This window comes from Callorhinus ursinus, unplaced genomic scaffold, assembly GCF_003265705.2.
Source record: "Callorhinus ursinus isolate GAN/ISIS: 27379988/994484 unplaced genomic scaffold, GSC_fseal_2.0 scaffold5, whole genome shotgun sequence".
In the NCBI taxonomy this organism is placed as follows: Eukaryota; Metazoa; Chordata; class Mammalia; order Carnivora; family Otariidae; genus Callorhinus; species Callorhinus ursinus.
Window position 1 is genome coordinate 69,936,008 of NW_027397067.1, and position 25,885 is coordinate 69,961,892.

The following is a 25,885-nucleotide window of genomic DNA, read 5'->3' on the forward strand; positions in this document are numbered from 1 at the left end:
GACATCTCTTTTTCCCTCCCTACTGACCTGATGCCAGGCCGTGTTCTAGACAGAGTCTGCTCCACAACTGGGTCACGGAGTCAAGGCCAAGTAGAACCAGTGGAGGGTAAGCTGTGTGGCTAAGACGTGAACCTTTATTGTTGTAAGCCTTCGAGACTCGGAGGATTATTTGTTGTGGGAGAATAACAGCCTATCCTGATGAAACATTCTCTTTCTTTTGAATATTATGAGTTTAACTCTCACAGGATGGCCTTTCTCCTAAATTCAGGAGGCACATTATTAGCGCCCCTGACTGCAGTCCTTACTGTAGATAGTTGGGCACCTCTCTCAAATTGCTGCTACTCAAAATATTTGGTACATCCATTTTGGAGACTGCTTTAAGGTTTTAAAGGTCCAGCTACTACTGATAACAGCTCATGCTTCACAAACACTATCTTATTTAATCTTGGCAACAGCCCTGGGAAGTCAGTATTCCTAATTTCCATCGTCCAGACAAGGGAAACAGAAGCTCAGAAATGTTCAGTAATGACTCAAGATCACACACCTAAGAGGAGGACCAAGACTTAAATCCACATTGGTCTCAGGCACAAACCCTCATGTCATGATTTTCTGCTCCTACTGTATCCCACCACAGTGGATATTTACAGGCTGAGTCACATACCTTGCTCAGGAGAGGTGACAGTAGATGTTTTGGCTGCTAATGAAAATTGAAATAATTACGAAGCAATGAATATGACATTCGACTTGATACCAGGAGTTAGGGGGTCGGTGTGTAGCTGTTTCTTATTAGAGACCCTACTGTGTGACCTTAGGCTACCTTCTCTGCACCCAGGTGTTTTCATCTGCAAAATGGAGCACTTTGTCTCAGACCGTATGGTTCATGGATCTGGCTGATGGGATCCTTTAACACCCTGAAATTGTATGCAAAACAGTGTCTGTGTTTTTCTTTCTCTGGGCAGAGGGTCCATAATATTTGTCAGGTCCTGGCAGAGGTCTGTGGCCCTGAAGAGAAGCAGGACTCTAATTCTTTCATTTGTTGAGTACGATTTACCCTTTTCCTGAGAAGTGGATGTAGAGGCAGGGAGGATTCCGTCTGACTAAATCCTAACTGAGTTGTGTAAGGTGAGTGTCAGATTTATCAAAGAATAACGGGAAGGCAAGCTGCATCATTTCATTAGTAGTAATCCTTAAAAAAATGCTTCTGTCTCACATTCTGTGGCTCCCTCGCTGCTGCCTCTGCACAGAGCTGTTCTTTTGTCTCCCAGGCCCGGAGCTGTGTCATTAGTTGTGGCTATTGGTCATTTCCTGTCTCACTCAGCCAAATAATCATCTTATTTTGACTGGGATGAGAATGCATCCAGAGCGGAGAGCAGAGTCCCTCAGTAACTGGCAGATGCATCTCCTTGAGTGTGGGAGGAGAGGAAAAGAGTGCTCGCTCAGCCCCCACACTCTGCAGGCTCTGCTGGCAACCCGTTCCTTGATTCAGTCACAGGTGTCTGTTTCCAACCCATATTTACTGGATACCTATCACACATTGGCCATTGTTCTTGGTGGGGGGGGAATAGGAGTGAGAAAAAAAAAAAAAAAAAAAAAAAAGAAGAAGAAGAAGAAGAAGAAGTCCCCCCCCCACCCCGCCATTCCTGGAATTTATGTTCTGTGGGAGAGATAAAATATATTAGTAAAAAAAAAAAATTAGTAAAAAAGGTATGCTCCTCATATGCCACTTCAGGACGGGAGAGCAAGATCACCTGCATAGGAGACACCCCGTATTACAGATGAGGATACAAAGCATTCGAGGCGTTGAAATGACCAGCCAGTGTCACATGGCAGGGAAAGGGTACACCTGAGCTCTCACGTTAGGTCTTTCTGACTTCTGCATTGCTTTGCCCACAAGCCACCACCTAAGAGCTGTCCTTCAGCTGTGACCCATTGGACCAAATGTTCCGAAGCTAATTCTGTCCTGATGAAGATCTGAGTCTATGTGAAGAAGGCTGGCTCCCTTACCCTCTTTACAGCCAGCTTTGGAAGTGTGGGGCCATTATTGATTCAAAGAACTGTTCTGCCCCCCTTCTACCTCTTTTCTTTACCTTGGATTCTAATTCTACACATGCTGGATCATGCTTGATATTTTCCCACAGGGATCTGAGCTTCTGTTTTCTTTCACTACTTTTAATCTCTGTTGTTTGGATGAGATAGTTTCTATTGATTTAACTTCCTATTACATATTCACTGATTGTTTTCCTCATTTGTTACATGATCATTCATTGATCAATCATTCATATTTTGAAACTTTTGTCTGATAATTACAACATCCGTTCCCAGGTATTGTCATTTCCTAAGGCCTGAGTGTGAATTCTTCTTATCTGTTTCTTTGCACATGGAATAATTTTTGGTTGAAAATGGGGCATTGCAGATAATACATTGTAGTGACTCTGTATGATGTTGTGTTCTTCTGAGGATTATTGGATTTTTGTTATCGGAAGCACTTAACCTGACTGGCTTGAAAGGTATGTAGTACCTGATATTTTTGCTCTATTCCTGTGGCTTCTTTAGCCTGGTTCCCAGGGAGTCTTTCAGATGCCTGCATAACTTGATTATTTGTCAAGAATTTGGGCGACAATGGGACTCACACTTTCAGTAATTTTGTTCCCCAGGGATTCCCCCACCCCCTGAATTTCTAATTTGTCTGTTAACCCCGGGCTCTGTCTCCTGAGATTTCAAGCCCATAAGATTTCGGCTTTCTGCTCCCCAAGCTGTGCGAAGTGGTGCAGAGTTAAAAAAAAAAAACAAAACAAAAGAGAACAGAACACTCACAGATCTCATCCCTTGTCCCTCTATCTTTAAAGAGTAGACTTCCGGGGCGCCTGGGTGGCTCAGTTGGTTAAGCGACTGCCTTCGGCTCAGGTCATGATCCTGGAGTCCCGGGATCGAGTCTCACATCGGGCTCCCCGCTCGGCAGGGAGTCTGCTTCTCCCTCTGACCCTCTTCCCTCTCGTGCTCTCTATCTCCCATTCTCTCTCTCTCTCTCAAATAAATAAATAAATAAAATCTTTAAAAAAAAAAAGAATAGACTTCCTCCTGATCTCTTTATGCTTTTTGCTGGCCTGTCTGCCTCTCTCCCATGTATGCATAGTTTAGCTATCAGCCAGGGATTTGGGCAGAATTTGTGCTTCAGGAAAACCAACACAAGAGAAATTAGACCTGAGAGATGGTGAGATAAGGTATTAGTTTGGGCTCCTGGAAGCAGATCTGCCTGAAATTTTTCATACCTAAAGTGTATACCCAGGCTTTTTAGTTACCTGAGCTTATAAAATGCCTTTTATGCTTAAGCCAATTTGAGCTGAGTTTCTGTCACTTATAACCCAAGGAGCCCTGGCTGAAAGAGCCTTGTCTCTTTAGCCCCTGCAGGATAAGGTTAGAACTTAAGGGCTTCATGATTGTAGTGGGTTGAATAATGTCCCCACAAAATTCATGTCTCCCTGGAACCTCAGAACGTGACTTTGTTTTGAAATTGGGTTTTTGCAGATAGAATTAGTTGAGGATTGGGATGGGGTCATAGTGGGTCAGAGTGGGCTCTAAATCCAATGGCTGATGTCCTTGTTAGAAGAAGTGAGGACACACAGAGACACAGAATAGAGGGTGATGTAAAGATGGGAGCAGAGATTGGAGTGATACATCTATACGCCAAGAAGCAAAGGGTTGCCAGGAGCCACCAGAGTTTGGAAGAGGCAGAGAAGGATCCTCTACCAGAGCCTTCAAAGGGAGCATGGCCCTGTTGACATAGAATCGATTTCTGTTGTTATAAGCCACCCAATTTGTGGTCATTTGTTGCGACAGCTGTAGGAAATTAATACTCGGGTCTACCTCCTGCTCATCTTTCCGGCCTCATCGTAGAAGACACAGAGCGGAGCAGATAACCCCGCAGGCCCTCAGGTGGGCTTTCTGGATTCAAATTTTCGCTCTTTCCATTTTGCCATTCTGAGTCTCATTCATCTCACGGAACTCGGGGTCGTAGTAACTCGCCTCTGAAGGCTGTCGTGACAAGAGGAGTTCATATTTTAAGCCACTGGAAGCACTTTTGGGCACAAACACTCGGGCAGCGACAGCTATTACTGTGATTGTGCATTGGCATTCTCATGCCCGCTGCCTCCTGCTCTGTCACCACAAGTGCCACCTGCCTCAACTATAGGAAACTATCTGTGGGTCCTCAGACGAAGTGGTGAGTGTTCCCTTCTTGCCCAGGATCCACCAGCAGCCCTGTGTCAGATTTGGAATTCAGATCCTGGTTTACCAGCCTCCACACCAGGCACCACGAATCACTCCAGAGCAAAGCTGGTGAATGGCGCGGAAGGATCTTCTCTAGTTCCCCCTCTGTTCCTTTCTCCCGAGCCCTCTCTTCTGCCTCTGGCAAGGCTTTTGATACCGTTCAGTCATCAGACTGTGGTCTTGGTTGATGGCGTGCACTCAGAAAAGGGGTTGTGGCTTTTCCCGAGGCCAGCCAGACTCTTCTTCCCTGGGATAATAGGCCCTTCTTCCTGTCTCTAAAATCAGGAAATAGCTTTGTTTTCTTGGGGGGGGTGGGGTTGTGGTTTTAAAAACTCATTACTTCCATTTGTGATATTTGCAATCAGTAAGACATCCCCTAAAAGCACTTTTATAAGCTCAGAAAGAGACAGACTGGGAAGGAAGCCTCATAAACCTGCAGCCGATATTTCTGATAAAAGCATTCAGGGAACATGGTCTTATTTACCTCCACGTACTGCAAACTTCACTATCAAAACCCAGTATTGATCTTGTCTTAGTCTCTGTCAACACGGTTACCCCTTGGGACAATATGTCCTGATTTTCTATCTCAGGACAGTTTGGAATGAAGAAATGACTTTCTGACATCTCCACCCAAGAAGTTTTCTTTGTGTTGAGGATATTTTTTTTTAAATACTCTGTCAACACCCCAGAGTGGGGCTACTATATATACACTGACACATAGATACAGATACACACATACACATGTATATAAGCACACACATACAGATACATTATATAAATAAATTGGAAATATATCAAGTACTATCTCTTCACCTGTCTCCATGGCTCGCTCTCTCTCTCTTTGGTGTGCCCATCTTTCTCATCTGTGTTTGTCCATTTCTATCTCTGACCTCTTTATCTCACACGAAAACTGCCATTGTCTGACTGTCTGTCAGGAGAAAATATTTTTTCTCCTATACCTAGGGAAAACTGCCAATCCTGTTAACTTCTCCTCCCTTCTAGGTTGCTATGTGTGACCCCAGGAGTTTTTATGTTTTCTCTCCTTCTGCACCATGGCCAACCTATTACATCAAGTTTGAGTCTGTAAGATTTGAGCGATAGGGGCCAGCAAGCTGTTCCTGAGGAGGACTGGACAGTTGTTATTTCATGCTTTGCCAGGCATATGTCTCTATGACCGTCACGCAACCTTGCCATTGTTGTGGGCAAGATGATGTGTACATGGATAGTGTGCCTGCCTGTGTTCCAATAAAGTTTTATTTACAAAGATAAAGTAGTTTGCCCCCTCCATTCCTTGTGGGAGATGAGGCACCTCTTTGATATATTTCTGATTTCTTTCCTTGGTCTCATTCTTTTCATGGGTAGTCCCAGATGACAGACAGAGTAAGAGTGGAATCTGTGCTTGAACTAGCCCTGCCTGAATCCAAGCTCATGCTTATTCCTACTTCAACACATGTCCTCTCCTGGGACGCAATTATGATCTGCTGAGGCAGAGAATGAGGTCACCCTCCCTTTCCAAAAACCTTTAATGGTTCCCCGTTGCGCACCTGATAAGGAGTCATTCCTCCAGCCTGACATCCAAGCCCACCAAAGTAGGATGCCATCCTCCCTCTTCTGGTTTCTGATCCGCTGGGTTTTACTTAAAGTTTCCACTGCATCCATCATCTTTGCCCCTCTTCCAAACATCTCAGCTGTGTTTCTATGGCTGCTCCCAGATCTGTGTGGCTCACCTGCCTGACCTCCTTTTTATTTTCCTGCCCACTTACTGTCTTTCTCTACTTTCAAGTCAAGTCCATCTCCAATAAATGGAACCTGGGTCAGGACTCTCGTAGGTATTCTTTGTATGGGCCTCCCCTACCTAAAACTCTCTGATGGTTTTTGGTCATACTCACCGTGGCTCACCAAGCCCACTGACTACTACCATGACCTCCTCCCCTGCAGGTCTCTCCCATGCCCTCCCATCTCTGCACACACCTAGCTTCGGGGGCGTCCCATGGCCCTGTTGGCACTCCCCTACCTCGGTGACTTATGCTTGGAACAGCTTTCCTCTTTTCCTCCAGGTAGTTGTATGACTTATTTCCTCCCATCATTCAAGCTCTGCTTATGTATGCTGTCCTTCAAGAGCCCTTCCCTGGCTGCCTAATCTAACGCAGCATACCCAAAGCCATCATGAGACCCTCTTCATTTTTTCCTAATAGCCTACGTTTGAAACCTGACACTATATTATATATTCATTGGTTTCCTTTCTCCTCAACTAAATGGTAAGCTCCTCAGAAAGAAGGCCCTTAATGCTTTGCTCACCAAACTGATCAAATGTTTAATCAACATTGTTGACTGAAGGAAGCCAGCGGAGTGAAACTTAACTATGGGGAAAACAGAAAGTACGAGCATCGCAGGACTGGTTGCGCCGAATCATTTTATGATCTCTTCTAGCTCTGAGATTTGGTGATTTGGGGTGATACCATCTCTTTCTGGATGTCAGCTCATCCTCCTGACTTCTGCATTTCTGTTAATGGATCCATCCAAGTTTAAAAACGCAGGCATCTGTTAAAGCCTGTTATCAAGCCCTTTCTCCATTCTTCAGCTTGGCTTCCTCTGTGTGTTGCCTTCATGCCACTGGCAGGCTGTTTCTATGGGGCAGAGAGGATGGCCACAAATATTTCCAATTCATTTTCTCCCAGTTTAGCAACATCAGCTAAAAAGGTACTTCTCTTTCCCGATGTCTATGTATCAATCCAGGACAAGGTATTAACGGCCCTCCTTGAGTCCCATGCCAGCCACTGGGCCGCCCCGTTACTGCAGGGGATTGGTTTTTCTGATGGAGCTCTCTGTATCCACCCCTGAGTCTGGGGTTTGGGGTGGGCTACCCTGACTGAAGTCCTAATAAGACCATGCAGAATGGGGGCAGGCAGATGGCCCTCCAAGGAAGCAGAGGTATCGGGCGGACAAAAGCAAATTGTGTCCACTCCACAGACACCTGGGGTCCTGGGGCTGCAACACTGTGGATGTAGGAGGCTCTGGAAGAATTGGTTGGGTCATTGAGTCCCTGAAGCCAGGCTCTTTCTCCTCCTGAGCACTGTCTGTAGATGACTGTCAAGCTGGACTTTCCAAAACACACCACCCATGTTCTTCCTACTTGCCTCTGGTATTTTCTCTTCCCAGAATGAGCTCTTCCCCACACTCAATCTGAGCCCACATGGGAGAAGTGCTTTACTTCAAGATGCATTCTGAAGCCCTTCTAAAATCTTTTCTGAGGCTCCTGCCCTTGAAACTTCATGGCCTCTGATTTAGGTAGATCTTTATTTTGTGCACTTGTATCCTTTCCTCTAAGTTTACATGTAAGTGTAAGGGCTTCCTTCTTCTGATATATTTTTGTATCCTTACTTGTTCATAGAATGTTCCTCTCAGAAGACACAGTTAATGTTTGTTGGACTGAATCTAATTGAACTGAATCGAACATGCCACTCTTCCCAACTTCTTCAATCTGTATCATTCATTTAATATTTCCATTTGTCAACTCCACTTGTTAATTACTTATGTAAGCATATTTGTCGAACTTATATCACCGTGAACCAACATGGGGCTTTCACAATATTAGGTTCTCAAAAGATGTGTTATTCAAAGTGATGAATATTAACTGTATGCCTACTAGAAGCTGGGCTCTTTGTTAAGGGTTGTGGCTGTGACAGAGAACCTGGTTGGACTTGTTGCTGTTTTCCCAGGGCTTACAGTCTGGTCCTGGGGCCAGATGATGGAGTGAGCACTTCTAGAGTTGTGTGCCGAGAGCCGAGATGGCCGGACATGGCGGGCCACCAGAGAATGTGAGTGGGTTGGAGGGAAGGGTCACCTCCTCCATGTGTGTGTGTGTGAGATGAATGACTTAGTAAAGTTATAGGTGAGAAATAGCAATTTCCTTTCTTGATTAGATGAGGTGTCACCTTCTGCAGCTCATGCTGAAACCCTACCTAAGTCCCTCTTCTATTCCTCTGGGTTTCCATGGTGCTCCTTTTCCTCCTTCCTCACTGCATTTTACACATTATATTAATAACTTCTATTTATAGTTTGGCTTACACACAAAAAACAGATTGTCTCTAACTCAGCAGGTCTGTCTCTGAGTGTCTAGCACTATACTTGGCAGATAGTAAGTGCTCAAGAAGTTTTTGTTGAGTGCAAAAATGAGCTAACCAAGGTGGACCTGTATGGGGTTGGGGGAAGCAAGAGGTTTATCTGAAAGGTATGCATATAGTGGTCACCTTGTGGCCTGGATAATGTACTCAGGGTTCATGGGGAATGGCTCCCTGTTACAGAAAGAAAGGTGAAGGAGCCTGGGGACAAAGGCTGGTGCTCTGTGATTGTTTGAAGCAAGATAATCCCACAGCTTCTAACAGGGAAGCTAGACTAGAGGACAAGGAGACCTTGGTTCGCAACTGTAGCTATCATCTTCCTCCAAGAGGTTACTAGAAAGTACACCTCCTTCCAGTTCCTAAAAGTCAGGGCCATGGCCTTGTCTGGAGCCCTGTCTTGTTTTGAAGAAGTCTGTGCTTTGGAACTTGGATTTGTTCTCCATCTTCAAAAACAAAAATATACTCAGTCCTTGGGTAAACTGTGTTCTCTGGTGGGGAAGGGTGTTGAAGTGGCCCCAGCAAAAGCTGGAAACTGGACACTGAACTAGGAGGTACTCTTGGGCACTGTCAGGGACACCCAGTGCAGGGGGGAGAGGTAAGTGTGGTGGTTATCTGCTATCATCAATAATGTGATAACTACCAATTATTATCATTGCTAACATTTCACAGGCATGATGCCTTAACGATGTACCAGGTGCTGTATTTGATAACTTTATGTGGACATTCTTATTTGTCCCAGGAAATAACCTCATGCTGTGTGGACTACCAGCATCCTCATTTTGCAGACAGGTAACTGACGCATGGGATCAATGACCGAGCATTGCTCTGAGCCCAGCAGTCTGCTAAGTGGGGCCGACTCCATAGAGCCCATGGAATCCCCACCATGGCTTCGCAAAGCAGCCCCTAGGATCATTCCTCTCCTCTGCATTACCCACAAGGTAACTGAGACCCTAAGAGGTGAAGTCATGTGCTCAGGGCCAAGCAGGAAGTGGGGATGGAATTGGAACCCATGTCTGCTTGAGTCAGAAACCCACCGAACCACTCACCTTCCTTCACAGCACATTTCTGCCTCTTCTGCCAGACATGTGTGTCTGCAGGCAACAAGGGATTTAGGGAGTATCTGGGGGGTATTAGGAGCAACCAGGGCAGCTGAAGTTCAGAAACCTGAAGTGTTTTAACAAAAACAGTACCATACTGCTAATTAATTTTGTGTCCCTTGGGCGCAGGGACTTCCCCCGAGTTATCTTGAATTCTAGCAGTTCCTCTGAGATATGGTAGCCATTACCCCTGTTTTACAACACAAGAAATCAAGACTTCAGAAGGCTAAATCACTTGCCAAGTGTAACTAAGCTACTCAGTGGTGAAACAGGGCTTTGAATCTGGCTCTACCCACTACACAAGCTGGTACGAGTGCGGGCTCTTCTAGGAGAACTTTTCCCTGGTTTTCATGTCCACACCCATCACCCCCACTTGATCGGCAAACCACAGGGCGAAAGCCTCTAGAAGATAAAATTACACCCAGAAAGGTTAAATCTTTTATGACAGTCAAAACAGTTGGCCACATAAGTGCTTATAGTCCAGATTCCTACCTAGATAATCATTCCAAAGGGCTGGCTTCATGTTTGTGCAGCCAGGAAAGTCCTATCAGGCCTTGTGCTCAGAAGAGCCCCACGCTTGGTGTCATACTATGCTGTTACCATTTTGGAATTCTCAATAAGCTTATCTTTGAACTTGAGCTTTGTGAGTGAAGTCCGATGGGGCAACAGAACACATAAGTGATCAGTGGAGATAGGCACAATACTGTATCCATTGTTCATTGCCACCCCAGTCACACAGAGTGCTTGCCATGCCCCATGAGGACAGGATTCTGGGAGACCCATGATTCATGGGAATTGGCAAGACTCAAAGCCAATACCAAATAATATGTGTTAAGGAAGCTGCCACTGCCATTGACTGTTGATGTAATGCACGAATGTTGAGAAGGTGAAATCAAATAGTTGAGTTGTTTGTGCTGTGTTTCCACTGTTCTGGTAAGAACAAAATATATACACAGGCAAGAGCGACAAAATGCAAATTGTGTAATAGTGGTGATTCTGCACGAGTCAAATGCTCTCACATTTGCCCTTAACTTCACGTTAAGGGTAAAATTAGGCTAAAGTAGGCTAAAATTCATGCTAGTAATTTACAATTGTAATTATGCTTTACTTAGAATGACATTAAATGGCAAATAAAAACCACCACAGCAAGTCAAGGGCAAGGCTGTGGCACAAAGGAAAAAACTGTACGCTTTAGTGCTTTGAATGGTATTTTTTCCTTCCTGCTTCTCCAAGTGGTCCCACATTCCCCTTACGTGTCAGTCCTGGTCCCTTGTGAGAACAGCAAACTGGGGCTTGCCCTAAGTGCAGGAGGCGGCCATCCCCAGCGTGCCCACATCTGAGCTTGCTGGCCTGCTCTGGGTGGCTGGGCTCAGGGATGGGAGGACGTGCTGAGCATGTGGGTTGTGGCATTGCTGTTCCAAGACTCCTGTGCTCTCCCTAGGCTCCAGCTCTGAGTGGGACCTGTTCCTAGTGGGTGCACAATAAACCTTTTCTAGGGGTCCAGGACTGAATGAATTAAAGAAAAGTTATAAGTAAAGTGACAGAAGGAAGAGAGACCCAGGGGCTGGGTGGAGAATTCTTCTCACGGGATTTGGTGATGGAGGCATGCCTGCCTGCTTTGCAGAGGCGCTGGGAGCAAGGTACCTGGGCACATCTGTGAGGCTGTTGTGTGCTCCATGGCTTGGCTTTCTCCCCAGTTACAGGTTCCTAGGGGTGCCGCGGAGGCTGGAAAGGCAGTCTCGGTGAGCGTGGCCTCTCTGCAGCAGGCAGCTGTGTGGAGGCCGAGGCCCAGCTGGAGCTCATCAGAGGCCTGGCAGGTGGAGCACCCGGCAGCATTCTTCTTGCCTGGACACTGGCAGCTCTCTGACTTCAAAGCTGGAACACACTGACCGGGAACACGGTGACCTTGGCACAATTCCCTCCTATCTCTTCTCCTGCTCTCCAGGCAGAAAGGAGGGAGCCTAGCTCCCTTGCACTGGCTCTGTCCTGCTTGGAGGGCAGGTTTCCCTTAGATCCAGACCTTCAGGAAAAGGAGAGCCAGTGGCAGCTGGCCTCTGAGCATCGGGGGAGCCAGACTGGATTCCACCATCCGTGGAATTTGGAATTGTGATTTAACTGTGTGTGGGGTGAGGTTTTCTCTCTCCAGTCACCATGTCACCAGCTCATAGGACTTAGATCTCATATAAACCCTGGGGCCTTGAGACCGAAGACTGGAAGCAGAATAGGAGGTGAGGTAGAAGACCCATGACACGTCATGATTTGAGTGGCGTTCTCTAAATATATCATCTGGCTTAAAGTTTCACAACCCAGGGAAATGAGTGTTACTACCTTGCTTTTAGTAGACGTAAAATCAAGGCTTGGAGAACCACCAAACTAGGAAGAACAGTTAGGAAATGCAGCTCATATTTGACCTGATAATGGGACTACCTGCTTAGGCTTTAGAAAGATTAAAGAGTAGGGCCACCTTGTACCTGCCAGTCCCTGTCATCCAGCCTCTCAAGTGCCATCTGCTTATGGATGAGTCACATTCCCTCTGATTGAGCTGACAGTTAGTAAGGGCTCATTGAACCTCAGTTTCCTCATCTTTAAAATGGAGAGAATAATCGACACTTCCTAGGGCCTTAATGAGGATAGAAGCTAATGTGCATAAAGTGCCCAACACAATGCCTGGTGCCAGACCGCAAGCAATCAATAAATAATAGCTTCTGTCACCATCATCAGTTACCATAATTTTCCTAGGCTAACTCATCTCATGTTATCTCTTGCCTTTACTGATTACTCTGGTCTGACCACTTTTCAGCTGGGGACACAGCATGGGAAGCCATTGAATGACTCTCCCACCATCACATTGCTAATACATGTTGAGATGATGCCGTACATCCAGGTCTGTCCCACTCTATCTTGGGGCTCTCTCTCTCTCTCAATGTGTATATACATATATGATATGTATATATTCCCCCCTCCATGGACAATGGAAGTAGAATATGGTTTATGTTGTTGACATCTGCAGAAAGCTTATTATCCTCATTATCACCATTCCTATTGATAATAAGCCTAGAGAGAGCTGCCAACATTTGTAGAGGACTTGATAGTTTAAAGATACTTTCACCCACATGGTCTTTTTTTTTGGAATCCACAATCCTGCTTTTGTAGATAGAAAAAAATCCAGAAAGTATTGAGCCAATGACTTCATAAGGGATAGTTTCTTCGGAGTTAAGGCCTATTTGCATGGGCCAGGGAATGATTAGCTTATTCCTGGGCTATGTACTTATGTGACGTGCTTTAATCTCAATGTCGCCGTTTATGTGATCTCGGTCTCTGTCTGTTTCTTCATCTGTAAAATGGGGCTAATTATAACAGTATGAACCAATGTATAAAAACTGCTATCAGTGCCTGCCACACATGACAGCTAGATCAGTAGTAGATACTATTATTAGGCTGAGAAATACTCATGTTATGCTCTTTTTTTGCAGCAGTTAGGTAAAATTGGACTTAAAGACATTAAGTTAGAGAATACCAAGAAGACCAATGAGCACTTGGGGAACTGGGCAGAAACCTCCAGTGCTCTAGGATAACCAGAAATAACAGTGTCCAAGGGTGGGGTTTTCGTTCAGGACCAAGGACAGGACCAAGGACAGTTCCAACTTGCTCACTGCCCCCTCACTGGGGACACTCTGCTTGTAGGGCCCACAGACAAATCTACCTAGGCCTTCCCTGTTCAGTCCTTGCTACAATCTCCCGACCCCTCTGCATTTGCCCAGCGTTCTTCCCATCTGAAATGCTTCTCCTTCCTCTCTCAGCACGAAATATTTCTAACACAGAAAGAAGCAAGGGGACTGTAACCGTCCCCTTGCACCTACGCCTCCAATTTAACACATGTTGACGTTTTGCTGCAATTGATTGTGATATTTTTTTTTTTTTAAAGGAAACTTGGCAGGGGCCATTGACGCTCCCTTTGTGTCCCCCCCCCCCAACACATACCTCTCCTTCCTGCCCAGAGGTGACCACTATTGTAAGGCTGGTGTGTAGCCTCTGGATCTTCCTTTCTCTGCTACCAGGTCCTATCCACTCACCCAAGTCCTCTGCATTTTTTAAGAGCAGGGTCAAAGTTCCAATCCTCCAGCTCATGATGATCTTTCTTGTGGAGGGCTGTTGCACTCAATTTTGGAGGATTTTCTAGGATTTGTCATTTATCATCTTAATCATTTATCAGACATGTGTTGAGCAGCCCCTACTCTGAGGCCGTACTCTTCCATTCGCTGGGGTTGAGAAAATGAGTTCCACATGGTCCCTGCCTCTGAGAGCTCATGGGCTGTGGCACATGGCTATAACATTCATATAGGACTTAAATCTCATATAAACCCTGGGGCCTTGAGACCAAAGACTGGAAGCAGAATAGGAGGTGAAGTAGAAGACCCATGACACGTCATGCCTTGAGTGGCGTTCTCTAAATATATCCTATGGTTTAAAGTTTCACAACCCAGGGAAATGAGTGTTACTACCTTGCTTTTAATGTAAAATCAGGGCTTGGAGAACCACCAAACTAGTAAGCACAGTTAGGAAAAGCAGCTCATATTTGAATTAGGGCTTTCTAAAGCCACTATCTGTCTTTATTGACTCCTTCTTTAGACCACGAACAACTTGAGGCAGAGACTGAGCCTAATTCATCTGCGGTTCCCAAGTGCAGCACCATCACTTAGCAGATATTCGATGTATGAAAGTTTATGCTGCCATCCATCTCTGGGGTCCCGAGGAAACAAGGACACGGGGGCCCTGCCTTTGAGGAACTTACCATCCGAATGAGAGGGCAGGGAAGTAGTGTCTAAATCCCTATCACCCAACATGAGATTCCTACTCGGAATGGGAGATGGAATTATATTCTCTGTGCTGGTCTTGCCCTTAAAAAACACCAGGACAAAGTACCCGAGACACAGCGTGTGCTTGGGACCCCTGCATTACAAAGCCAGGCCGACTCTTCTCTCCCCAGGTCTGACATTCCTGGTTCCATCCCTGGCTTCTCCATCTACCCTCTACTTTGTTACCCTTCCGACTTTGGGCTCAAACCTAACACCTAGGTTCTCAGCTGTCTTATCTCCCTTGGATGTTTCTGGCTATCTTGATGAAAATGCTCCAACTTGTGACACCCTACCAGCTGAACCAAAACTCACTCCTTGGTTCTCTTTATTCCTTCCCTTTGCTACCTCCAAGGTCAGGAGGATGTGACTTCAGATGTATGCTACTTCCTAATGTCCCTTCCAGAACCAGTGTCTCTCCAAAACAGAATCTGAGGTAGGGGCTCTTAACCTCTGGGTGGCATGGACCACCTTGTCAGACTGGTGAAGCCCAGGACCCCTCCTCAAAGGAAACTAGTTATATTGAGGTGCACTTACCAATCAGGAGATAGATAGATAACTAGGTAACCGTATTCATTATCTATTGCTGCGCAACAAAATTAGCATATCAGAGCAACAGACATCTATTATCTCACAGTTTCTGTGGGTCAGGGATCTGAGCGTGACTTAGCTTGGGGCTTCTGGTTTAGGGCCTCTCCTGAGGCTGCAATGCGGGTATTGGCCAGGGTTGCAGTCTCTTAAGATTGGCTGGGGATGAAATTGCTTTCTAAGCTCACTCACGTGGTTGTTGGCAGGATTTGGTTTTTCATGGGAGGTTGAACTGAGGGCCTTAATTCCTCACTGGTTGTTGGCCAGAGGCCACCCTTAGTCCCTCTCCATAGAGCAGCTCACACATGGCAGCTGGCTTCATCAGAGTAAGCGGGAGACAATGAAAGCAAGACAGGAGTCACCATCCGAATGAGAGGGCAGGGAAGGAGTCTTGTGCTTGACTTTTCACTCTTGCCCTACTCCGTGCATTAGAAAGCAGGTCACTAGGTTCAGCTCACATTCACAGGAGAGGATTATCCAGGGTGTGAACACCAGGAGGTGGGGTCATTAAGGATCATCTCGGGGGCATGATTATGTGGGCATGGCACGTGCTTATTTATGAAGGCATTATATAAGGTCTAAGAGGTCCAATAACTAATGTAATTTTGAAGTAGACACGAATACCTGCAAAAGCTGACACATGATATGAAATTATCTGTGATTCCTGTTGATGATAAAATCACAGATCTTATTAATATTGGGGTTTGTTGCCTACATTCACGTGTGATAAAAATGCTGAATTTCAGTTAGAGGTGGGTCAGAATAAAGGTGCATTTTTTCCACATCCAAGTTCACAGACCTCTGGAAATGTGTCCTCTGATCCTTGCAAAGTCCATGGACCCAAGTTAAGATACCCTGCTCAAGAGATGGCTTATTGATTGATCACAGATGATATGGACCACCTACTCTAAGTAATTCAACCTCCTTGGAGCTAAAAGTTATTCCAAGAGGGTTTACACGCTGACCAGAAGTTAGTGGGGGCGCTATGGTCCAGGTTCTGGGTCTCACCCTTACATATTTGTAAAGTCATTTTTTGGGTATGTATCTTAAGGTGATCAGGATTTAAGATTAGACATATTAACAAGATTCATAAGAGGCTGATATATAATACATATTTTACTCACTCCATCACTAGTGCATTTAATCATTCATACAGTCTTCCATTCTTTCAGCACACTTTGTTAAGCACACACTTACTGACCACTACCATTGGCCAGGCATAGAGATATATGTTAGGGCCAGTGGTATCCAAGACATAACTTACGAGATCCAGGAGCTCATCATTGTTCACAGTGGTCTTTGTCTTCCCTTTCACACAGATGCATGTGTGACCTTGACTCTATAGAGAACCATTCTCTTCTGACTCTTCCTGCACGTACCCTCCTCCACATAGCAACTTCCACAGTCTCAGAAGAACTGGAGGGGAAGCTTCTACCCTGGCTTCCTCCTTCGAATGAAAGAATGGCTTTTCTGACTGGTGAGGCTGGGACCAGGGCCCCTGGCTAGCACTGACATGCTATGTCTTTTTCTCTCTCTTCCGAGTCACACGTGTTCTTTCAGCTCTTACCTTTGCCCTAAGTCAATCCGCTGGAGCAGACCTCACCCTGAGGCAGAGTGAAGGAGGGGTAGGTAGGGTGAGAGACAGAGAGAGAGGCAAGAGAGGAGGAAGGCCTGAAATTTTATGGTTGCAATGGGGTGAGTGAGCTCCTCAGAAGAGGAAGGAACAGGAAGCCTATTCTGGACTCAGTTCTAAGCCATGTTCTCTAATCCATATTTCCCACCATAAGGCATATTGTCCATCCCTACCTCACTCCCAGGTCTGTGGCTTACCTATAGGTCAGCTGGAGGGGAGACGGGTATAATTATCCCCAAACATTTTATCTCCTCCGGTGGCCATATCCAGGGTGCCACACATTTCACCATGCCCTAGCCACAGCTCATACTTATTTCTTGCATGCCAGAATGTCACTACTGAGGTCAGAGGTCATAATTCATTTCAATAGGTCTTCACTCAATAAATAGGTATTAGGCATCTATTATGGGTCAAGCAATGGCAAGATGCTGGAGATGGGGCAAAATTAAGACAGAGCTCCTCCTCTCATGGCACTTACCTTCGGGAGGACAGAGACATGGAATAAAGAAATAAACCAGGATCTTGGAAGTGCTTTGTAAGAAAAAGGCACCAGGCTGGAGAGAGGATGACCAGGGACACTCACGTCTGACATAGCGGCCGGGGAAGGCCACCCTCTGTGAAGGTGGCGTTGGACGGCGCTCTGTAGGGAGGAGAAGGGCAGGTGAGGGTTGGCTGGAGAACACTTCAGGTAGACAGAACTGCATGGGCTCTGAGACTTGGCATATCTGATGAAAGAAAGAAGTTTGCTTATTTTTACCCAATTGTGTTCAAAGAAAAATACACGTAATATTACGGGCTGTATGTACTAATGGTAGGAGTTAATGCATAACAACTACTAAAATAAGTGTTCTTTCTGTATCCATGCCGTGCTTATTTGCCTATCACACTTTGGGAAAACTAATCACTTATTTTCGACCCACACCTGAGAACTCAGAATGATTCTAGAGACTCAAATACTTACCAGCCTCAGTGCCTGTCCTAGAACAGAGCTGGATAACTCCTGTCTCAGTCTCCTTGTTGTTCTAGAGTTTACGGACCCCTTCTCTATGCTGCTTGACTTTATCTTCAGATGCATACCTTAGACTTTTAAGCAATCTGTTCATGCGGCTCTTCCTTCATACAACTTCATCCAAAGAGATTTCTGATTTCTGTAAAGCTCTAGGCCTTTCCTTTGTCCGTGGGAAATCCTCAGCCCTTGAGGATCTCTGAAATATTATGAACATCTACCATTGTGCATTAAAATTTTCTTCTCTAGCTGTTTGTTAGATTCCACGCAGGGAACCAGGCATGCTAGCATTTCTTCCTCTTGTTCTTGTCTCTCACTGCCGCTGGGTCAAGCCATACTCCATCCAGTTGGCAGATCTTTACATCTCTGTCTCCTTCTAGGTTCCCTTTGGCCCCAAATGCTAATCGAAGAGCCCAGAAAGAGGACCTAAAAAGGGGGCTTCCTGGTGGGCATCAGTGAATCACTGGCAGAATCACAGTGCAGACAGGCCAAGATGTGATGAGTCACGAGTGGATGGTCACCCAGACAGAGGATGTGTCAGTCTCTCTCTTCCCTCTGCCTGGCCCCAGACATGAGACCATAGCCCCCCTCTCCTTCCATCTGGGCCCATTAGAGACATTTGACCCAACTCTCTGAGAAATTTTAACCAATGAGGAGGGTAGGAAAGCTCTGCTTTCTAGAAGGTTGAGCTGCTGTTTAAATATTGTAACAGATAATGCAAGATGGGTTCTGGCCAGCAACCACCTAAGCCGCGTCCTGGTGATTCAGGGCCACTTTCTCCACGAATATATATGCTCTATTTTTCATCTGACTGTGTTCTCATCCTTAACATACCATTTCATTTGCCAGGGAACAACGCGAACAAGTGAGGGCTACTTCCTACAAGGTGAAGAATAATGACGGCTTCTGTGAATTAGGGCACCTATTCTCCAAGGCACGAGGTAGCCGTGATCTTTTGCTTTTACTTCTTTTACCTTCTGACACGGGTACTGTTCGCACCGTGGTGTAGACTGTGAAACTGAAGCTCGGGGATCTTCAACAGACCCCAGGTTCTCATGGTAGGACAGGGTAAAGTGGAGTTTGGAGGAAAGTGGCCATGTAATTTATCATCCCAATCAGGGCACTTTGGAGAGTAAAGTGGGACTATTAGGAGTTCTGCCAGACAACACGTGTAAACGCTGAATGTTCCAGAAAGCGAGAATATACGGATGCCTGTATTTCGAGACAGGCTTTTTGATTCCCAAACCCAGCTTTTCCCCCACTCATCCTATTGATTCCTAGGGAGGTCACAGAAGAAATTAGAGTTTAGCTCCCCGCTCCTTTTGTAACAATTTTGCCTGCTGATTCTTTCCCCTGTCTTCCCATCCTGGGATATTGGGATGAAGTCCAAACCTCTGCGCTTTTAAGAAGCCCTCTGGCTGATTCTGATGTGCTGCCAGGTGTGAGAACTCCTGAATTCAATGCTATGATCTTTGGGAATAGGAAGTCACTCTTGCTCACTATTGTATCTTAGTCACTGACACAGAGGCATGCACTAGGCACTTACTAAGTGTTCAGTGAATGAATGAATCACTGAATGAGTGAAATCATGTACAGAGGCAAGCAGGGGATGAGAGTCACTGTGTGTCGGTGGGGGGGTGGTGGATATAAATTAGTTTGGGATGTCTAGTGTAGAAAGAGAAATGAAGAAAAAGTAAACAACAGGAGCATCTGCCAGGCTAAGTTTCAATCTCGTCCTTAATACAGAGCCACCAAAGATTTTGAGCAGGAAAGTGACACTCTCTGGTTTGCATTTTGGAAAGAACATGCCCGTGGTGGTGTTCTAGGTTCAGCCTGCAAGAAACTGGATCCTGATACCCCAAGGTATTTGAAACATGTTTTCCAAAGGGCTACTGAGTGCCCAGCATAATATAACCTTTTACATATTTGAGAAGTCTCCAGGCTGGGCTAGCACCACCCCTGCTCACTGTCAGCCTCCGGACACGCCCTCTGTAGCAACCAGTCACTCCAGCGGGGCACCCGAGAGTCACTCTCTCGGGGGAATCGGTGCTCCCGGTGTGTTCACTAGCTTCTCCCCCAATACCAGTAGCTCCTCCCTGTGGGGGGCTTTGGGGGTGGGAGATTCCCACTCGGATTCAGGAAAATGATCAGCCAAATTAGCCAAATTGGGTCCCTTCACAGGGAATTCTCCTCCCGTCTTTTGCTCTCCGATGGAGGCCATGGACACTGCATTGCAGCTCTCCAGCTGGGGAGAGGGTACCTGAGGGGATTGCAGACGTGGTCCTTTGCTTTTTCTCCAGAGCGGCGCTGTGGTTGTTTTTGCTCCCGCAGAGCAGCCCAGGGGACCTTGCTGTTTGCAGCCCTGTGTCCCAGGGCTTCCCACAGAGCTTAGCCCTGTCTGGCCTGCAGGCCACCAGGCAGTGTGAGATGAAAGACACCGTTCACGCTCACAGTGACCGGAATGCTCTCTCTATAAAACCCGTGGATGTGGAGACCAATTCATAAGCACTTCTCAGTCCCTCGATGAATGGTGGATCCCTGCGATTGACCCTTTAATTGGCTTCCCTCCAGGGACAGGCTTCTCCTGAGCCCATTCTGAAACCTGGGCTGGGAGTGTTTCCAGGCTCAGCAATCAAGGGGGCCTGAACGTGTGCTCCTTTCTGTGGCCCCAACCTGCGTCCTGTCTACACCTACATCCCCTCCTACGCAGATTCTATCCTCTCTTCTAGCACCATCCACTGCTCCAAATCTTCTGCCCCTCCGGGCCTCACCTCGTGCCTCCGGCTGAATTCTGACTCATGCAGCCTCTACCTTTCCACGTACTTTCCACAGGCATTTATGCATGATTTGCCAGGCTTTCCCCCACACTTTTCACAGGGATATTATCATTTAATCCTCAAGCTTTGTCAGCCCTCCCGGGCAGACTTCCTCTTGGATCTCTTGGGCCAGAGTGAGTTATTCACAGCCCTAGCTGCAAGGAGGGCTGGGGACTCTGAGATGGGTTTCCCAGCTTCTGCATGGCAGGGGGCAATGGGGAGGGGGGAGGGAAGAGGCTTTAAAGCCATCACCTGGCGATGTTTGCTCCGCAGCTACCACCTTCAACCCCATTTTGCAGATTAGGCGACCGAGTCATAGGGAAGAGAATAACTTGCTCAAGATCACTCAGCTAGAAGGGATGGAGATATGGTTAAAATCCTAGGCTGACGGCGCCTGAGTCTACGCTTGGAACGGCCAGTTCTCCTGGGGAGAGCCACACAGGGAGAGGGAGAAGGAGGTGGTCTTGTGGTATGTTAAGAGATAGACTGTCAAGAGGATGGTCCCTTATCTCAGGGAAAGAATGGAACTGAGGACGAGCCTGGGACTCTGCCCAAAATAGACATAGTGGAGCATAATGCAGAAATAGAAACCATATTATGAAATTCTTAAGGGACTTTGCATATTGGCTCTAATTCCAATAACAAATTTGTATTATTATCTTCCTTTAAAATGAGATAACTGAGGCTCACGGAGGCTGTCCGATTTGCCCAGAGTCCCAGCTGGACACGACCGGGGTCTGGGTGGCTTCCGAGTCCAACAGATGACTTGCCGTCTCTCTGCACTGCCTACTTACGAGGAAAAACCAGAACAGGAAGCACTGGCCGGCTTCTGTGAATCGCATGTTGTTGGAATTCCTGTCCTTCCTCGACCCAGATTTGTAAACACAGGCTGTGGAAGCCAAAGTACACAGGGGCAGATGTGAAGAAGCCGTCCAGGCAGGGGAGAGTCACATGTGTCCTGGCAGGGTGAGTCCTGAAGCGTGTGTCCCCAGGGGCCCCTGCAGAGTCCCCGGCGGAGCTGCCCTGGGCCCGGTGGGCTGCAGATGGCACAGCGGGGGTCCAGCTGCAGCCGGGGCGGTCCGGCGGGTGGCGGAGGCCGGGAGTGCTGAAGGGGCAGGACCGCCAGCTGACAGACCTTCCTTTGCTTCTTCTAGGCTCTTTGCTGAGTCCTTTTGAAGGGAAGCAGGGGCAGGGAATAAGAGAAGATACTTCTTATGGGAACTAGAAGGTCCCACTTTAAATAACGGCTGTTCATTTGCTCATTCATTCAAAACTACTGATGGAGCCCCTGCCGTGGGTCTGTCCTAAGTGCCGGGGATGCGGCAGGGACTGAAGCCGAATCCTTACCCTCAGGGAGCTTCCCGTTTAGGGCACGGAGACAGACAACTGCGAAGGTGTGTGTAAGTGGATAGTAGATGCTATAGAAAGAAGGGGTGCCAGGTAAAGGGATGAAGATCGAAGAGGCTGGGGAGACTTGTTTTTAGCAAGGATGGTCAGGGAAGACTCCTCTGATGCAGTGACATGTGAGCAGGGGTCTGAACAAAGCAAGGGAATAGGCCGGGCGGATATCTGGGGCCCAGATGGTCTTGGCAAAGGGGCAGCAAGTTCAAATGCCCTGATAAAGGAACAGGATGGCTGTCTGGGGTGAGTGGGGAGCACAATGAGTGGGGAGGGTCAGGAGACCAAGACAGATTCTTGAACCCCACCCCGGACCTACACAATCAGAATTCTGAAGCTGGGACCCAGTATTCTGTGTTTTTATAAGGCTTCCAGGTGATTCTGATGCTGGTTAAAGTCTGAGAAACTGTGTTCTAGGGCAGAGATCAGCAAACATTCTTTGTAAAGCCAGGTGGTAAACAGTGTAAGTTTTGCAGATCATATGGTCCCTGTTGCAACCACCTGCCTCTGCTGGGTACCATGCCAGCTGCCATAGACAAAACAGAAATGGGTGGGTGTTGCTGAGTTCCGATTAAACTTACTTTATGTATTTGCCAACGTCTGTCCTCGGGGACTGGTTTGGTCAGCTGTTGCTGTGTAACAAATCAGCTCAATACTTAGTGACTTCAAAACACAGCCAGTTTTCCTGCTCAGATATCTGCAGGTTCACTGATTTAGCCTAGGATTGTCTGAGGGAAAAGGGGTAGAGACACACACTCTATCTTTAGGGAGAATTACAGTCTCATGGCAGAGGGCATGGATACTGCCAAAAAGAGGGCTGAAGAATTGGGATCAATATCTCCATTTATGGAGGGATTAAATAAAATAATATCTGTGAAGTGCCCCGAGGTATCTGGGCATGTGGTCAGTGCCGTGAAAGGCTGGCTAGTGTCATCACTCCTGTTAGCATTATTAATAACTATTCCTTATTTAGTACAGATCAGGGCTGGCAATTGGATATAGAGGTCCATTATTTTTGTTCAAATTCGAACTTTTTTTTTTTTTTTTTTTTAGAGAGGGGGAAGTAGGGGAGAGGGAGAGAGAGAATCTTTTATTTATTTATTTATTTATTTGGTTATTTATTTATTTATTTGGTTATGTTAATCACCATACATTACATCATTAGTTTTTGAGGTAGTGTTCCATGATTCATTGTTTGCGCATACCACCCAGTGCTCCACGCAGAACGTGCCCTCTTTAATACCCATCACCAGGCTAACCCATCCCCCCACCCCCCTCCCCTCTAGAACCCTCAGTTTGTTTTTCAGAGTCCATAGTCGGGAGAGAGAGAATCTTAAGTTGGCTCCATGCCCAGCACGGAGCTCGACCTGGGGCTCCATCTCACAACCCTGAAATCATGACCTGAGCCGAAATCAAGAGTTGGATGCTTAACCGACTGAGCCACCCAGGCGCCTCTGTAGAGGTCCATTCTTTGGAAAGGCTGTTATGGACATCCTCAGTGATACCCATCACTTACCATTAGCACTTACGACAATGGGTGTAGAGAGTTGTCAGTGCGAGCAGACGGCCGGTTGACAGAATAGTTTGTTCTTGGCCCTGGGAGGCTGTTTGCTCAAAGGAGGTGCTGGGACTGGCTTGTCACTTCGTAATCAGGTGCTGCTCAAAAACAGGTTAAGTCATTTCCTGTAGCCCAGGTTCAGTAGGAATTGAGAATTCAGACCCTGGTTTGAAAGAAGAAATGAGTTGCTTGATTGGAGCTCAAATAACTGGATGCTCTTAATTTATGAGAGTATGTTCGGGGCATATGTCAAGGGGAAAAGGAAAATGAAGAAGCAAAGTGGTCTTGGAGACCTATTGTAACAAGAAATGGTTAACTTGCAGTGTGTCCTAGTCTCAGCACCACTTTGGTCCGAATCCTTCCCTAGTAGCTCCCACTTGGTCTCTGCAGATCATCTGCACCCAAATCACCTGGGGCATGAGCAACACATCCACATTCCTGGGCCCTAACTCTAAGTGATCCTGATTTGGGAGGGGAAGGGGGGACACTTCCATTTTAAAAGCCTTCTGGTGAGCAGTCCAGTGAAGGTGGCTCTGGTCTCCCCACTTGTGCATTCACAGATATTTGTCCCATTGCACAGAAGCCGGGGTTCCCTAGAACTGGGGAGTTCTGGATTCTGAGCTCTTATGGAGTAAAAGCTATGTCCTATTTATATCCTGGGCAAGGTGCCCTGGAAGGGTGTGATGTTGAGTCCAGCATTTACAGGGCCCTCACTTTACAGGACAGGAGACAGAGGCCCAGGAAGCCCAAATGACTCACCCAGGGATATGCCAGTGCTGCGTCCCCCACTTTATGCCCCCTGCCCCTCGGGGTCTGGCCTTTCCAAGCTTCCTCTTGGGAAGGGAACTCCCAAGTATGAAACACCTCTGACATGTTAGGCCTTGTGCTAGGTGTTTTAAACCTGTTATTTCATTTTCTTCTTCAAGAAATAAAACTCGTTAAATTAGCATTATTAGCTCCACTTTATAGACGAGAAAATGTGCTGAAAGTCACACAGCTAACGAGTGAAGGAAGTAGAAGTCAAATCAAGGTTTGTTTGGTGGACAGAGTGATTGGAAAGGGGCATGAGGACACTTCTGTTCTGATTCTTGATCCGGATACAGGTCACTTGGGAGAGGGGCTTCAGGGTGTGAAAATGCATCACTCCACACTTTGGCTTTGTGCATTCTTCAATGACAAGGTGGGAAAACCAATCTAGGTGTGTCTGGGTTGCAAACTCTTGCCATTTTTTTATGCCCTGCTGCCTCCTGCAATGAGATCTTGGCTCCTGCCCAGTCAATGCATGGGGCATTTCCATGTGAAGACCTGAGTTAGAAATCAGGTCCGGGGTGCCTGAGTGGCTTAGTCAGTTAAGTATCTGACTCCTGATCTCAGCTCAGGTCATGATCTCTGGGTCCTGAGATCGAGCCCCTGTGTTGGGCTTCCCACTCAGCAGGGAGTCTGCTTGAGATTCTCTCTCTCCCTCTGTTCCTACCCCTGCTCACACACACTCTCTCTCTAAAATAAATAAATAAAACCTTAAAAAGAAAAAAAGAAATCAGGTCCTTTCCTTCCTCCCTCCCTCCCTCTCTCTTTCTTTTCTTCCTTTTTTCCTTCTTTCTTTCTTTCTTTCTTTCTTTCTTTCTTTCTTTCTTTCTTTCTTTCTTTCTTTCTTTCTTTCTTTCTTTCTTTCTTTCTTTCTTCTTTCTTTCTCTTTCCTTCTTTCCTTTCTTTCTCTTGTTCTTACTTAACCAATCTTCTTTTCTTCTATATCAACTACCTCGGGGGAGGTCCCAGCAGATGCCCGAATGTGTCTTTTCCTGGGATTACTGTTACAGGGCAAATGTGTCCTCTCAGAGCCCACTTTACACAAGACTGAGAAGCTTCCCATATTGTTGACATACACATCCTCTGCCCCCCATTCCAGGGTTTTCTTAAAAAAACAAACAAACCCAACAACCAGCTTTATCTATGTATAACTGTTGTGTAATGAATTTCATATATTTACAGTTTGATGAGTTTGGACTTGTAAGACACTAGGTACAGTGCCTGGCCCCAAATAGGCATTCATTTCATGACAGCTACCAGAACAGTGGGAATCATAATTCCCATCACACAGAGGAGTTGTAAGGATCAGTGGGAGACGTCACAGAGCCAGACCACAGAGCAGGCATTCAGTAAGTGGTTGTGACCCCCATGGCAGCTTCACCAACCACATACTCCAACAAGAATGGAGGGTCTAAGATGCCACAAGGAATTCTTGGAAGGCAGGACCCAGAAGTGGTGTTCACACATGGCAGGTAGGTAGCTGAGTCATGACAAGGAGCAGAGAAAGAAGAGATGAATTAGTGTCTTGTTGTGGGAGTGGGCACTTGGTCGGGTAGGGTTTGGACAGAGGAGTTCAGTGTTTTGATGGGGATGAAAGAGGAGACTATTCTGAGATGTAGGGAGGGTGAGTATGTGCGTGTGTATGTGTAAAATAAAGCTCAATTCAGCATGTATTATAATGTTCTTACGGTGTGTCCATCCTTATGCTAGACCCCCAAAGAAGGCAGAGGGAAGCATGATCC

General features: G+C 46.5%; 2 long non-coding RNA genes across 7 annotated transcripts in view; both read left to right on the plus strand.

Annotated features, from left to right (window-relative positions):
* Positions 1-25,885, plus strand: part of LOC112823393 (uncharacterized) — a 379,174-nt gene that overhangs the window by 272,570 nt on the left and 80,719 nt on the right. Inside the window, exon 10 of one of the 6 annotated variants that reach the window (XR_012378347.1) lies at positions 18,414-18,505. The exons of the other annotated variants lie outside the window; for them this stretch is intronic. This is a non-coding gene — a long non-coding RNA (uncharacterized lncRNA). The remainder of the gene's footprint in view (positions 1-18,413; positions 18,506-25,885) is intronic. 6 annotated transcript variants of the gene reach the window in all.
* LOC141372849 (uncharacterized) lies at positions 19,274-21,768 on the plus strand. Its single transcript, XR_012378350.1, has 3 exons — positions 19,274-19,427; positions 21,056-21,346; positions 21,535-21,768. It is a non-coding gene; the product is annotated as an uncharacterized lncRNA (long non-coding RNA).